This window comes from Bombus flavifrons, chromosome 16, assembly GCF_040668555.2.
Source record: "Bombus flavifrons isolate JBK064 chromosome 16, iyBomFlav1_principal, whole genome shotgun sequence".
NCBI lineage: Eukaryota > Metazoa > Arthropoda > Insecta > Hymenoptera > Apidae > Bombus > Bombus flavifrons.
Window position 1 is genome coordinate 8,828,235 of NC_138457.1, and position 15,773 is coordinate 8,844,007.

Consider the following 15,773-nt stretch of genomic DNA (forward strand, 5'->3'; position numbering starts at 1 on the left):
CCAAAGTGTCATAATAAGCTTTCCAAAGTACACACTCATACACACACAGAGCCTCAAGTTGACGAGATCCGGATCATCAATCGAACGATTGTTCATAGCCTCGACGAGGCTCGTATCGAGGTTATGCACGACAGGCAACAGGATACATATTCGCGAAAATAACGCATCGTCGAGCGGTGACGCGTATTTTTAGGGCGGGCCGTGAAAGCGCCGTGTCTTTCATGCGAATGATTCGTGTTATTTGTGTACCGGTTGCACGAAACGTCTTCGAGCACTGTTTGCGAAAACGTCCCAGCGCGATAGCGTGGTTCTAGCCGCTTCTTTATCGTCCAGTCGCTTCGTTTCTCATCCTCTTTTCAGTCTCACCGTCACGCCCCGCGTCCTTTCCCTGATGGCTTTTTGCGTCGTGCCACAGCCCGTCCGCCGTCGTTGCATAGCTCAGACACTGCGCCTTACAAGCGATATTTTATGCGATCGTGTCCCCCCCCCCCTCCCCTTGCTTTTATGCACTGCTTTGCTTACTTATTAGCCTCTTTCATATTCAACGAAGAGCTGTTTCTATCCGCGTATCCGAATTGAGAATTTATTTTCATGTTTATTGTCTCTTACAATTAGTCTAATTGGTTTGAACCATTAAGAAACTAGAGGTATCTGGAAATTTACAAGAGAGATCTCCACTGTCAGAATAGGAATTTGAAAAAAAGCTTCGCTTGCACAGGTAATGTCAGTGCCAATAGCAGAGCTAACCTAAAAATTCTGTTTTAAAATCTGCAGCATAGGAATTTTGAAGAATCCTCGCTCGCAGATTCGAGACTTGGTTGCCAAGTGTCATCAAAACCCGGAGAAGCACAGTGTAATTAAGCCTGATATTCCAGACAGAAATCCTAAATAGACCTCGACCAAACCACTATCCCGATGATCCTTTGAAATCTTTCTGACGTACCTTTAAACCGGATGCAGTGCATGAAACCCCTGTCTTCTCGGTTTACAGGCACCGTTGCTCCGTTAGTCTCGTTGAACTCGGTTCAGAACCGTGGACCAGCCTTGTATACGTCCTTCTTCGCTTTGTCGGCACGCTTTTATTCTCGCGGTTGGGTTTATTCGAGACGGGGTCGTTGGATCGGCCGAAGGACGAAGCGAGAGCCGTGTCTGTCGAGCATCCAGACCGTTTCTGATGATTTATGTAAACAAGGTTGAGAACCTCGCGGGAGGTCCGACGCGTGGGTCGCCACGACGACGTGGTTCGAATCGTCGTCGCCGGCTAACAACCCCGGTTTCGGGACCTCCAACACCATCGATACACTCCCCTCGGCGCTACGCCTACACCTGCCAGTCTCGTTCTTACGGTAGTTGGCCTGAAATTTTATTGCTTCTCCGTTGATCCTGTCTGTTGGAATGATTTTGTTCGAGCTCGCCAAGTAAAGACTCGATCTCGCTTCTTTTTCGGGGGATTTACAATTCGCTGATACTTTAAAGTAGTTTATGTTAGGGATTCGAGGGATTTCAAGGTGAATTGTAATTGTGGATGGTTTCAGGGAGCAGCAGCGGTGTAATAAATCTCTGTGCATTGTAAATCGATAGCGAATACGAATTTGTGAACGAACACAAACTGTACGTGTTTCGACTATTAGATCGTCTGCCCTTCCCTCGTGCTTAGCTATGTTTAGACCCAAACTTTGATGTAGTGCAATGCGTTTGATTATGTTTGACTCTACTTATGTGAAATTACAGCTATGCTAAATAAACATTACGTATTAGGGAAAGACAACAAGGAAAATGCGTAGGTTGTTTCAAGTAAATAGAGAGATTTAATAAGCTCGAGGTCTAATATTCCCAATAAAAATTCCTAATAGACCCTGGAAAATGTACCAGGCTACGAAAGATCCATAACTCGTCTCGAATTCACCAAACACCAAACTACTCGTTCAAACAGATACAGAATCGAGAGGATTCTCATCGATCAACCAATAAATCCTGGCAGCAACGATTCGATCGTGAAACTTGGCAACAGCAGAGAGGATTATTTGCATCGGCACTCAACCCGGGCTGCAAACAGCGAAACGACGCGATAGGGTTGTTGCAGAAACTCGGGGAAGCTCGTAACGAGAAGCTGGTGGAACGTGTAGGAAGAGCACCGAAACCATTTAACAGCAGGGTGGGTGGAAAAATTGCGTCGTTCTCTGAAATGGATGAGATGATGCGCGTAGACTAGCCTGTTGGATATATATCGGGTAATTACCACGGATCACATGCACACACGGTTCGAAGAAACGCGAGCGGAACACGGACCTATCGAGTTTCACACTGTGTCACGCCGCGCCCATTGCCACACGGAGGATAAACACATAGGCGAGCGCATGACAGAGCGGCTGGATCTTTAAATTGGTCCCATCAAAAACGTTAATTGGGTGAAGTGCACTCGGCCGGTTGCCTGTACAGAGCGTTTTTAATGTTTGGCAATCGAATTGAGTGAAAAGTAGTTGGGACGAAAGCCAGCCGAGTGTTAGTCGTACGTTTGTTGGGATGGGAAGCGGATATTTAGGTTAGGTTCGCAGTTTGATCGAGTTTGAGCTGCCTTAAATTTACTTTTGGCTTAAGATAATTTTCTAATTATTTTGGGCACATATTGAACGATACATTATCTGTAATTATACAAAACATCGATCTGCCTTATCTTCTTCCATTTCGTTAAATGTTCCAATCTGATCTGACGAAACCACCAACCATCATAAACCGGACCAAAATCAACCATTTGAAAGCAACCAAATGGAACACGATGCATAGGTCGCGCGTGTGATAGTCGAGTACAATGCTCTGTGTGGCATAACCGGTACGTTTTTCAAAATCGTAACCACGTCAATATATCAGCAGCATCTAGCAGGTTCCCATGGTTCCCCGGTTGGTGTACATACATCAAACGACGAAGAACGATGGAAGGCTGGAGGTCTGCGCTCTCCATGTGTACGCACGAGGATTTCCCCTTTCGGTACAGGGCCACGTGGCGTCGAGGCTGGTATTTGGGGATGGTTCGAGTCGCTCGACAGGGTAGGCACACCCGTTTCTATGACAACAGACGCGCAAAAACCCCATTGATACCAGAGATGTACTGTACGGGCAGGAACGAACCGACGTTTCCTTCTACCGTTTACGCACATACGATCCGCAGAAAAATGCTCTCGAACGAGACGATCAACATCGTCTGAACACACTATTCGACGCACAGACAGAGTATCTAGTGTTTCGGACTTGTATCATTTAGCAAAAGCGTGATGGTGCTTGAAAGGTGACGTCAAGACTAGACGCGACGAGAAATAATCTGGCCTACGGAAATTTATTTAAAAATAAAAATCGATGTTTTTAATTAAATCAAGAAATAAGTATTTCACATACGTATACAATCTTTAGGTTAACTTCATTTTCATCTTAATGCTTCTCTAGCTTTTATATGCGCCATAGTTCGACATAAATGAACCAAAAATGATTAATAATATACACACTCTTAACATAATGTACGTGCTCGTTTAAGAATAAATAATTCACATTAATCTTGAAAATTACATTAACAGCTAAAAATGCTTCATACACATTTTTAGGTTAGGTCTCACCGGAGCCATGATACCTTTCTGCCATATATAGTTATCACGGTATGTAGCGATAGACCAAAACCGATCTTACACACGAATCTACACGAAAATAAAAATTGAGCAAAGGGAAAAATAATTTTCTCTCGACTTTTCATTTGCCCCGCAATATTTCTCTGCCATTTACACGCGTCACAGTGCGAGATAAAAACCTCCTAGTTACTATTCAAAACGCACCATCCACAGGTGATCGTCTTCTAACGAGACGTCAATCTAGATTACGTTTAAATGGTTGAAAATCCTACCATCGCTTCGGAATAACTTAAATCGATCGATATCTCACCATCTCTCGCTTCAACGTGCCATCGTTCAGTGCAACGATCATTTTCGACGCCAGATAGCTTAATGGTGTTAGCGTGTCTGGCTTATGGACGCGCGAGCGCAATCGAGTGTAGCGATGACTGGATGGTGGTGTGACATCGATAGCATAGTCGGCGTCCTTGCTCTCCTAGATTGACTCGAAGCGGATCGTTTGCAACGCTCGTAAAGGAACGCGGTCTATTTCCCGAGGTGGCTGCGTCGCTTCTCCTCAGCGAGTTCTGTTCCTCCTCCTAATTCCAGTTGACGACGCAGAAGAAGCGAATCGTGCTTCGGCCGTAATGGATTCAACCTTCTGGAAAAGGACTCGTACTGATGTACTGGCTGTTGGATATTTTCGGATTCGTTATAGATGTTTATAGATGTTTTCAGGAAAAAACTAGAGAATTTTTAGGTTATGTATTTATGGTAAATTTGGTATTAAAGATGTGTGTTTTGATCGAGGGTAAGTATTTTAGTGGAAGTTTGAGAAAAATTTAAATTAGTCTTCTTATATAAATTTGGCATTGAAATTGTTGATCAGTTTAGGAACAGCTTGGAGAGAATTTAGGTTAGTTTTCTGTCGTGAATTTGGGACTGCTATCGTTAATAATTTTCAAAGAATTCAGGAGCGATTATTACAATGAGAATTTGGAGAAAGTTTAGGGACATTTAAAAATAAAAATATTGATTTATAAATTGGCACGTAGAAATACAGAAACGTTGAATGAGAATATGCGAACAGTGGAAGGAGAAGGATAACGACCGTTACAGGTGGCCGAATTAACGAGGCTCCAATACACTTTTAACAGATTTCGCTTTGTTGCATATTTATGATGGGTAATGAACGATATTAGCATATTTATGAGGTCGGTAGAAAACACGCTCATCTCCCGGGAATGAATTTGTCAACTCATGCGAAGTAACATTGGGCCAAAATTCATTTCCTCTTACAATTAGTACAACTGTACAGATTTTGAAATTTAGCGAATTGTTAGGAAATATCAGATACCGATCATTCTAATTGTTTACTGTGACACTCGATGAAAGCGAAGCCACAGGACTCGCAATGTTCCAGAAGATAACAATATCAACTTCTGGTGACAATTTCTATCGACTATCAGTCGCTTCCAGATCAGTTCCACGGAGTTTAACCCTCAGCCAGTAAACTCGGTCGTTGAAACGAACCTGACCTCCTGTTCCTCGTCTCTTCCACTCTTCCCCTCCCTTTCATTCATCCTCTGCCCTTGCTCCCTGACGAAGAAATGAAAGAAATATCATCTTTGATATTTCTCGCTGCTGCTCTTCCCGTTAATGGCTGTTTTTTTTCCATTCTATCCGCTCCTTTACCTCAGTTGCACTTTTTCCTGAAATCCTAGCATCGCGTTTCATCCGCCTCTGGAAACCTTCTTCCTCGATCGTTCCCTTTTTCCTCCTGGTGTTTGCTGTTCTCCAGTTCGATCCACCTTTTTACCTCGGTGTTTTATAGTCGGGTCGTTATTGCTGCCGAGCAATTTCCTGCGGCCTTCCCCGAGATCCTCGTCCTCTTCCACGGCGATGTAGAACGACAAAGACGACTGCGTGTTGCCTCGCTTGCTGACTTTCCCTTTTATTTCTTCTCTTCGTCGGCCTGTTCCCTTCGTTTCCACGTTATACGTGTTCTCAGTAATTAGGTCTCATCTAACTGAGACTTTGCCTCTTTCTTGCCTCGCGTTTCGACTGATCGTCGTGTTCGTTGATTCGTTCAGCATGTGTTTGAGGTTAAGCCTTTCGTTTCTCAGCATTTGCACAGCTATTGGAATTTCTTGAACGCTGTTATTTCCGGGAACCTGCAACTATACGTTCAAAGATTTGTAAAAGATACAAAAGATTCTATAGAATCCGCATTGCTAGAATCTTTATGATCGACAGAGTTGTCTAAAATACACGAAGTTGCCTGCAACGCACAGTGCTGCATGCAGTGGGCAAAGATCGAAATAATCCGATTTTGATCTTATTATTCGATGATATCATCAGCCTGTAAGTAACTCATACAAATGTAAACAATAAGTCCTCGCCAAAAACCGATTAGTGATTAGCGATACAGTATTTGCTACATACGGGACCAAGATACGTATAATTTTAAATTTCAAGTAATTTTGGTTGTTCCTCGCGCGAACAAGGTATCGCGTTACATTGTTATATAATTTTCTTTTTACGCGAAAAGTCTGTCCGTTTCTAACAAAATGGAAACGAGGATAGAGGATTTCTGCTCGACACTTACGAGGGATGAGAAGATCGGTCTCGACATCGCAACTATTTACTTAAACGTTGCCGTGTGGCGTTAGTCGAAGAAATAAACACTGAAGATATTTCAAGCGAGCCAAAGTGTAAAGAAAATACTAGCGAAGATTCGATAAACAGACTTTTGCTCGCGTCCAATCCTCTGATATCAAGTTTCAGGAAAACTGCACATTATACGCGTTGTTTTTCATCGTTGTCCCGAATTCTCGCCCAAATGCCGCACCGTGGAACGCGCGAACGCAGCCTGCGAACCCGATCTGCGAACTTGGCCAGCGAATTATCATTTTCGTCGCGAACCCTCGCTTAAACTCGCTACACCGTGTACGACGGGTGAAGTGGCTTCGTTACGTCGATAGAATTTTTCAGAATGTCAAGAAAAGTTCCTTGAAACGATAAAGTAGCTTATGATTCGCAGCAAAGATTTCCTAGAACACGTAGGGTTTCTTAGTATCGATCAAAGTCGTTAATATCGACAAAACAGTAGAAAAGTTGTAAACACGGGGGCGATCGTTCGAACAGCTGCGTATACTTGACTTTCGTTTCGCTGGTATTTTTAGTACGACCGATTTCCGCGAATGGCGTGCATCACCTGGCGCGTATTTTCGCGCGCGGTGACATTGCGTCGTTTTTAGCACGAGGACGTTATACCCTGACGGAAAGCACGGCGACCACGGCAACCACTGTTTCCAATGTTGTCGATTACAGCGAAACGTTCAAAGGTCACATTCGATCTACCGTCAAATTGCCTCTAAGTGAAATTAACTTTTCTTCGCTGGCTCTTACGAGTCATTTCACGCTTACAGCTAACTTTCTCACTAAACAGTGACCCAGTTTACCCGTTAATTTCCCTATTACGGTATACCGAATTGAAACTCATTTAAAAACGCACGATAAACCGAACCTAACCTATAAGGTTCGCGACAGGGAATTTCTGAATCGTCGAACCGATTCTTAACAAGTTGCTGGTAACCGTAAAGGGTCAATGGTGGCTAGTCTGGCGAAACATCGTCGCGTAAAAATCACTAGCCAGCCGGACAAGTACCCGCATCGTCGGTTGCTCAAGTTAACCTTTAATCAAGCGTTTCACGTTGGCATAACCCCTCGATCATCGAGCGAAATTGTTACGTTGTCGCGAGAGAAAAACCTTCCCGCGTGTATACACGAGCTTTCGGCTGGAAATTATCCGAGAGACTGCACACTGCGCGTCAGCGGATGGCCGATCTATTCAGGATGTTTTCCTCTTTTTTTTTTTTTTTGTTTTTACTCGTCAGAGCCAGGCCCCGATTACATCGGCCGTTCGGGTCTTTGTTTTGTTCACCGTTAACAGGCCAGCCTGTTATTACAAAATAGCTGGATTTTCTAGGGGATTGAATTCCTATTGTTAATGCTCGCGAAAGCACGGTGCTTGATCGCGGCGTAAACTACGTATAATGTTCGGGTTAGCCTGGGTAATGGAATAATTGGATGCGTACGTTTCTTCGTTTTTTCGAAGGCATTCCAAAACGATAGAGGAATTGGAAATTTCACGGAGGCGTGGTGCAATTTCAAACATCCTGCGCGAGATCGCTGACACGTGTGAAAGAGTACCGAGAATTCGTGCTTTCGAAAAGAAAAATCCTTCGTACAGGCATTGTAAGTTTTTGGTACTTTCTATCGGTACACATCGGGAAGAAAAATTCGTAGCATATGGTCGAAGCAAACGCTCTGGTTGCTCTGGTTTGTCGCAATCGGGTCACGTTGCGTTGATTTAACGAGAAGCCAGGCTGCCTTTAAGGCGTGCCAATAGAGCGAATTTATAAAACACGCCCACGACTGCGCTCGCGGCCTCTGTTTACGCCGGTGCAATGTCTCAGCAAGGTCACGCATCATGGTTCGCTCGTAAATGCTTTTAGCGTGCCCACCTACGGCCGTTTGTCGTGGCACAGATAAATATCGTTGCACGAACGAGCTGCCTGTTCAGTCGACACCGGCCCACAGTACGTGTCAGTCGATTCTTTTAACCCTTTCATTGTTACAATGTTACAAGCCATCCATAGTCATCCAACAGTCCCTTGTATAGGAGAAGCTGACTATAGTCGCTTCGATTTTCTTAAATCTGGCTACATCGTAACCTCCCTACATCGAATCTATTATTTTCATGAATTTTATTCTATACGTATATTCATATTCTGTATCGGATAATTTTTCAAGTTTGCCTGCTTCATTTAATTATAACAAAGTAGAAACAATCAGTTGCACCGTTCCTCGTAAATGTCTGTGGTTGGTTTCAATCAATTTTTCCCATGTGCCATATATTTTACACGGAACAACGAGACTCGCCTTTCTATTTCTAGAACGAAATTCCCCAGAAAGGCAATCTCTCTAATTCCATGGCACCAAAGTGTAAGTCGTGCCAATAACTTCACCCTGTGCAAGACAAAGTGGCACGTTGTCACGAACGCGTCGAGAACCCTTCCTCCGTTCGGTTTAAACGACGCGACGTATAAATGTCGGGTGTATGCTACACGCTGTACACATCGAGGCACATAGCGTACAGGTAATGGCCGAGCCTCGGTGCTTTGCCTCGCATCGTAAAGTGGGAGCAAGAGCAGCAGGGTTCAAGAACACCCGCTACCACTCCTTGATCAATACCAGCGGGATATTCTACGTCCTACCGCGAGTTCGGAACGCAGTGCGGCGTTACACGCACGCAGACCGACGCTCGGCGTCGCTGCGAACGCGCGCCGCCTAGGCCACCGCATTCTGTCCTGTCCTGTCCTGTACTGGCCACGGCCATGAAACACGACAATGCAACAAGCCACCTTACTTCGTAAGCCAATTAATTCGTAAGAACCGGCGGCCAAATGCCGCGCGCACGCTTTCTTTTAATATCCTCCGGAGGCTTGTTGCAGTCCTGGCCGGTCTCTCGGGGAGGTCGCTAGATCGCAATCGAACTTTTTCTTGCTTTTTGTTTCGGTTCGTTGATTGGTCGAGTTCCGACAACGAATTTTAGACCTGCATTTCGAACGAATGTATGCCGTAGCTATAGCGCTATTTGTATGTCTGCTGAAATATTACTGAGGAAATTAGGGAATTTTTACGTTGCGATACCGATAGCACTAGTTAGTACTAGATACTATTAGTGGGCGATTTGGGAAAGTTGGCGTAAACAATCATGGTTATACGTTGGTATCGCGTTTGGAGATATTCTATGCAACTAGTAAGAAATTTAGAAACACTTTACGATATCGATGAGAAATTTGCATTTATTTCGCAAGACAGTTTCCAAGAAAGACAAACGCGTCTACGTCTGTCTATGGCACAAGGAAATAACGAAGCAATTTATAGAAGGAAATATATGGATAATTAGATTAGTAGATGTAGTAGCTTTTTGAAAAAAAAAAGAGAATTCAACGGCCATAACCTAAAAAATTATCGCGATCGGTGGTTCGTTTTTCCAAGAGTAAAAGGTGGAGAAGAGAATGACTAGGCCGTCAGACCACGACGGAACTCTTTGCAATGCAAATGATACATTTAAATCCTTTTTAATCCGCGAAATAAAAAGAGCGGGCCGCTCAGATCGTAGCTCGTTGATTGCGCCATGTTCCCGCCAATGGGGAGGCTCGCCGAGACTCCGCCAGTTCGCGTGCAGTTTGGCAAAAGAGAAACCGGAATAACGTATCGCCGTGGCGTAGAATTCTAAGCAGCCTGCCTCTGTTCCACGCATATACACACACGTACACATGCACACACCGAAACAGGTTTTCGCGAATTTCGACCGCTTGCTCTGCCTTTAGGTCTTGCGTCCCCGGATAATACGTCGTCTTTCGATCTCGTAGATTTTTCACACTCCTCTGATTTCTACAGATTTTCTACGTTTTCTACTGTTTTTCTTATGAGCTATACCAATACTGTTGAGAGCAACACGAGAAAGAATTCCTTTTTTCAATGTAAATGTAACGATGTGGTTACAGCTCTCATAGTTCATTTTTGTTCTCCGTTCACTTAACCATTGTTTACTTTGTAGCCAGCTGTTGTTGCAAAACATTTCGTGCGATATTTGGCTTTTCGTGCGTGGCTATAATTCCAGTATCATCTGCAGATCTAAATATTGGGGCCTCAGTAATAGTAGTAATATCTTCAGTGTATAGCTTGTATAGCACTGGCCCTACAACGATGCTATGAGGTATACCTGCTTCAATAAGTTCAAAAGTTCAATAAGTTGTATGTGTATCATCTGCAGATCTAAATATTGGAGCCTCAGTAATAGTAGTAATATCTTCAGTGTATAGCTACTGTTTTTCTTATGATAGTGTTACTACTCGCACGGAATCTTATTTAACTGTGAAATTTTAATCTTTAATTTCTAATTGCAATTAAATTTGTCGATCTAACTTTATAATTTTCTTGTTATTTTGTAGATGTCTCTTGGCGCTCTTCTAATGATCGGGTCTCTTTGGTGAGTCTTCTATTTTAGACATTTTTAAAACAGAAGAAAAATTATATCTCTTTTCAAAGTTTCGGTCTACCGTCCGGTAGAAATGGTCTCCGGTTATTCTTACGCAGAAGTTTTTATCTCTGGAGAAATAACGTTTGTTTGCCGGTAGATAAACATTTTTTGAACAACCCGTCGGTTTCTCCAACTCTAGCGCCCAAAGGGTTAATCTTATCTTCGTCCTTATCTAATTTGCTTTTGAAACTACTGTGCTATCCCTCTAACTACGTGTATATACATTTATTGAGAAATACGGAAACGAAACGAACGATGGTCGAATCGATCCGCTATATCGAGTTCCGTTTTCGTTATTCTTTTTTGCACGCCAACTTGGTCGTCCAAATTAATTTCGCAGCCCCAACGGGGATTAAAAAGCTCCGACGGCGATTTGAAATATTTGGTCTGCGTTTTACCAGCTGCTAAATAAATAAAATCAAGTACTTCTCCATTGAAAAATCAGCATAGAAGTTTATATTGAAAATATTTGACAATATAAATTCATCGTTCTAGTGACAAGGTTAAGTCTGAATTTTTCATCCGATGCAAATACAAAAAAAAAAAAAAAAATAAAAAAAAAGGAAAAAGCCAAAAGGAAACAGTCAATCTAAATCTAACCTAAATATCAAGGAGACTATCCTTTAAAATACAAACCTAAACCAAAGATCAAGAGAGGTATGAAACTACCTAACCTAACTCCCAAATACATGACACGTGCATGCAATTCTTAACCTAAATCTAAATCAAACACCAACGACATAGAGACCAGAAACCTGCCTGAAACACCAAAAAATTTTTCAAAGATGCGAAGCTGTAAGCCAATAGTCGCCATCGTAGAAATCTAAGTTAAACATCGATACGTACAGTAAGCCAAACACAAAGGAGAGAGCCTTAACGATACTTAAGCCAAATTGAATACAACCGAGACACCAAGACAAACACCTACAAACATAAAGAGTTGAAACTCAGTACGAGTCACAGTCACAGCTGATTGTTCACGCAAAGCAATATGATCGGCAAACGACTATTGGTCCATCTGACTCGAACCGTGCGTTTTTGCGAACAACTCGCGTTCCTAAACTCATGTCGCTGACACTGGGTGGGTAAGCGAGGACGAAGAAAGAGGAGAGACGGAGAAAGGAGAGAAGAAGGCGTGTGCACACACGAACGTGTATGTCAGAGCACCAAAGGTGGATGCACATTCCCCGAGTGTATTATAATTGCACTCGAGGCTGCGACTCGAATGCCATTAAACCAGTCACGATCGCTTGGCCTTGGACTGCAGTTGCACATATTGTCCCCTTCCCCTTCGCTCTTCTTTCACTCTCCCACCTTGCTTTCCCCACTCCCCTTCTAGCTGCACATACACCGTAGCTGAAAAATATGCGAACAGTCCGAATATCTTCGTGGTAATAGCGGGCTCGCAGTTATCATGGCGCGATCGGCAACCTGGCGATTTCGCGTGGAAAATAAATGAAAAATGATAGGGGCGACATGGAAGAAAAATTAAAACGCTTGAATCGGTCGTCTCCTCGGGATCGACCTTCGTCTTCGGTTTCTTCTACTTTCTCGCGCTTTATTCGTACCATGTAATATCTTTTTCTATTAATTCGTTATTTATTAACAATTTCATTTGTCGACAATTTTTATCAGCGATATCCATCGTCCGTGTGTTCGAGATAGGATCGAAGGTTAGAATTTGTTATTGTTGGAATAATTTGCAAATGCCCAAATACTTGTGGACGCGAGGCTATTTATGGCAAGCGGTATACAGTGTTTTTCCTTTTGTTTTGTCACGTTCTCACTTTCTGTGTCCGTTCCTGTCATACTATATCCTTCAGCGTTTCTCTGCCGACGCGATTATAAATAAATCGTGTTTCGTGGTGCACACGTCCATCGAAAATCAAGGAAAGAACGAAAAGCCGGCTCGACCGGTCCCTCGCGAAAAATGCGACGCTGCGGTTCACCGTGTTGCGTAAAATGGTTCACCTTGCTCTCGCATTCTTACTCAACGCGAACACCAAGTCTCCCAAGTCTCAAGATCGACCTTTCGTATCGTTGACACGCTCAATTTTCGCTAGTTTGAAGACAGTTCGGTCGATTCGCAGACGAGTCTATTCTTTCTTTTTTTTTTCTTCTTTTTGAAAAAACGAGTCCAGAGGCTGGTACGATGTCTGTTTTTTCGTAGCAAGTCTCGTTCCCGAGGAACTTGAAATTGGAAAATTCAGGAAACTTCCGTTTAATTAAATTTCAATTTCGTAAAGATGAAAGAAATTACTCTTTTGCCTATAGCAGAAGCAAGTACGAGCGAGAAGGATTATGGGAGACAACAGAAAAGTGCGTGAATTGGGCAACGCGTGGCACGTGAAAGCAGGTTTAATGCGTCGACGAGAGTCGCCTAAAAAATTTCACTTTCTTTGATCAACAGTGTAATTTCTCTCCTGGCATTACCGTTCCTCTCCTCAAAGAATGGGAAAATTATGTAAATGTCCGAGTCCTCGCCAAGCAGTCTGCCAGTTTATTCGCCTATTTGTATCTTGAATCTATGCTGGCACGCGCCTTTTTCTTTGAAAATTAAAAGGATGTCGCCCTCTATTACGTATGTCTGTAACTAATTCGTAGCTTTCTTTTCGTCTCGTAATAATACGAGAGATTAATGCCAGGCGAGAAAAACGCGCACTAGATACACTGCATCGATGAAATTATCATTTTTCTTTTCTATTAATTTTGTTATTCATCGGAGGTAGAGGAAATTTAATGTTTCGTGGAAAGTGTTGGAAAAGCGTGGCTCGCCACGTGCCGTTGGTTTTTCTCCTTTCCACGCTGAATTCTTCGTAATCGAGGCAGTTAACCTTTTAAGTAGAACGTTCAGAGTTCTGATTCGCTGCGGTGCATGTGTGGTCTAGCGACTCGTCACAGAAACGCGTGCTCTTCTGTCTGTAAACGCCAGGAAAATTATCACCACGTTGAAGGAACCTATTCTCAACTGAATCTTGCGATCGTACGAAAGCACAGCCGCACCAAAAACAATGCTAAAAATACAGCAAAACTAGAAGCGTAAACATTTTTCGTCTCATCTGGCGAACTTGGAAATTTAATTCTTCGCTTCTCTTCCTCGACCTTGGACATTACCCGACCAGCGCCTGAAAACTGAGAATTCCGACCTCATTTCCTGCAACTGGGCTACTCGCAATATGGTTCAGTCGTTTCCACTTTAACACGAGAGGAAATTCGTTCGAACGTAGGAACCAAAATTCGCGGATTCTTCTCACGCGGATACGCCACGTGGGCTAGAAACGGGAGGATTGAAAAGGGGGAGCAAGGTGTGCCGGATATGTTGCGGAGAGAGGTGGCGAGGGGCCACAGATGCCTCGAAAAAATTGCGGTTCTAGCCTGATCTTGGTGTTTCGAGTCGCCCTATTACGTGACCTTGGACACACGCCGCCCTGCCATGCACCTGTTTCGCGAAAAAACGAAAGCTGACCTTGGCAGAGTTAATCCTGGCCGCGGTTCTTCCTCCTCCAATTACCCTTAATGAATTCTGCGCCTCTTCCAGGAAGCGGTTACGAGGGCCTTGTTGCATAAGACGGACACGATCCTCCGACTGACTTTTTAATAATCGAACGAATCGTTCCTTCATCTTCTGATTCTTCGTTTAATAGTCTGGTTATTGCGTAATAATAATTAGCGTGCCACCTAGTCGCTTTACGTATCGCGATACGTACGATTATCAGAAAATCGGATACGTAGGTTTTAATCAAATACCTATCAATCTGTCTAAAGGAGTATCGAAATTTGAACGAAGAAAATCTTCTTGAAATTTATCGTAGGATCTGAAACGATCGATGTTTTGCATTATCTTCATATTTGTACACGTTGTATGCGTTTTGTCCATCTTCAGACTTTTCCCTCGTTGAATTTCCAATAGTCGTGCGAACATCTTTTTATTCTATCGATAAGTCGAAGAATACAAGGTTGGACCATATTTCTCAGAATATTTCGCTCGCAGTCGACCATTGGACACGCGACACGGTTGATCTTATCGAATGTAACTGTACAGAGCCGCGGAGAGCTAGTGAAAGAAACAGGAAATTAATTCACAATGGGTGAAGCCCTTCAGCGCAGGCCGGTGTGCAGTGTGATGAACGACGCTCGAGATTCTGAAGTAGTTTCTTTCATACTAAAGACTTCCGTTGTATGCGCGGAATGCGAGTATAGTAACCCAGTGACATGTAAGGAATCCTAACGAACTGATGCCCTTACTTCCTACACAAGGATGACTCAGTCACCCCGCGCGAAAACGCTCTGCATTCCGAGAAACGGAGGCGAACGTTCTAATTGAAAACGATATATCATATTTTTTCCATTGAAGAGAAGTATCTTGCATTTCCTTCGCGTTCTTATTGCGTTACGAACAGATGATCATCTCGCTGATACATTAACACCAATAGCATAACAAACGCATTAATTTGCTAACTTTCTATTTATTTATATCGGTCCAGAACAATTTATATTTCGTATTGTAATATACTCACCCCTTAAATAAAAAGACAGGAAATACCAGGTACTTTGGTATCGTTGATTTTCTATTAATCAATATATTTTCTTAATGTTTAAACGTATGGAGGAAATTAATTTGCTTATCGGTTCGCAACGCCTACGAAAGTCAGTGTGTCTTTAATTTGTAATGATAAAACGAACAACATTTCTGAGATATCGCGGTAAACAGATGCAACAACCGCATCGATAATTATTATTAAGAATGTAGGAGGCAAGTTAGACGATTAACAGGGCGACGTACGAGCGAGTAAACAGCAAAAATGTGTTAAGTCGATTTCGATCGGTTTACGTGGGTCCAGCAGCCGTTCGACTTTCTCGAGTCTCAAGCTAGGCAGTTAGAATTGCAGTTTCCGGTGCAGGAGGCGACGTTGTATTCGCATTGAGCGTCGCTGCGTCTCAAGGCCGGACCGTCCGAGAACTAAGGACGACGTTAAGTCCCCCTCCACCCCCGAACATCCTCTCTGCCCCCCCCCCCTAAAACTCTCGTCCTCGCTCGTATGCATCTCCGTGCTCGCCTCTGT

General features: G+C 43.3%; 1 protein-coding gene across 7 annotated transcripts in view; it reads left to right on the plus strand.

Moving 5' to 3' along the window:
• Positions 1 to 15,773, plus strand: part of Ecr (ecdysone receptor) — a 189,866-nt gene that overhangs the window by 20,445 nt on the left and 153,648 nt on the right. For 5 of the 7 annotated variants that reach the window (XM_069129146.1, XM_069129148.1, XM_069129158.1 and 2 more), the window contains one exon: positions 10,622 to 10,659. The exons of the other annotated variants lie outside the window; for them this stretch is intronic. The gene's annotated coding sequence lies outside the window, so the exon portion shown is untranslated. The remainder of the gene's footprint in view (positions 1 to 10,621; positions 10,660 to 15,773) is intronic. 7 annotated transcript variants of the gene reach the window in all.